Source organism: Arachis ipaensis, chromosome B09 (assembly GCF_000816755.2).
Source record: "Arachis ipaensis cultivar K30076 chromosome B09, Araip1.1, whole genome shotgun sequence".
Classification (NCBI taxonomy): Eukaryota; Viridiplantae; Streptophyta; class Magnoliopsida; order Fabales; family Fabaceae; genus Arachis; species Arachis ipaensis.
Genome location: NC_029793.2, coordinates 25438267 through 25439221, shown reverse-complemented (window position 1 = coordinate 25439221; position 955 = coordinate 25438267).

Below are 955 nucleotides of genomic sequence, written 5' to 3'. Positions count from 1 at the left end.
TTAATGTTTTAAAATTGGCTCAATGTTGTCCTGCCGTTAGGGATCCGTTAATAAAATTGACGGCGGGACAAAATTGAGATGCTTTTGAAACTTTAGGGACTTAAACACAACGAAAACGTTGGAGACAAAAACGATACATAGAAATAAATTTTAATTCTATCCTTTAATAATATCAATTTTTTACTGTATATAATATTCAATTATTTTTTAATCACATCTAATTAAATTACATTTAATCACACTACTTTCATTCTTTAAAAAATTTTTTATATTTTCATATTAACTTATAACTGTAAGTGTAAAATTATAAAAAAATAAATTTATTTAGAATGAAAGTAATGTGATTAAGTATAATTTATTTAGATGTGATTAAAAATTAAAAAATACACTACGTAATGTCAAAATTTGATATTATTAATGAAGGATAAAATTAAAATTTCTTTCTAAGTTAAAAATAAAGATTATTTAAATTAAATAACATTAAAGAAGTTCGATACACTAGAGACAAAAAAGTATAATTTATTGTTTATTATATATGTATCATGCTCATTTTTTTTCTTTTTTCATAAATTTATCTTGAGTAAAAATCTTGAATTCGTAATGCAATTTATTCCATTAAAATTTGCTTTCATTTTACTTGATTTGGTAATTCTTCTAAGAGTAATGTATTGTTTTTATCCCTAATATTTTCATCCTATTGAAAGTCCTAATATTTTAAAATCATCTCAATTTTGTCCCACTATCATTTCTTTTAATAGATTATTAACAACAGGACAACATTGCAAAAATTTTAAAATGTTAAGGACTTAAATAAAATGATTTAAATATTAGGGACAATTTTAGTACTTACCGAAAATATTGAAAATAAAAATAATATTTTATTCTTTAATTTATTTTAATTTTATCCTTAACTTTTTAAATAAGTTTTAATTATATGATTTTTTTTAAGAAGAGA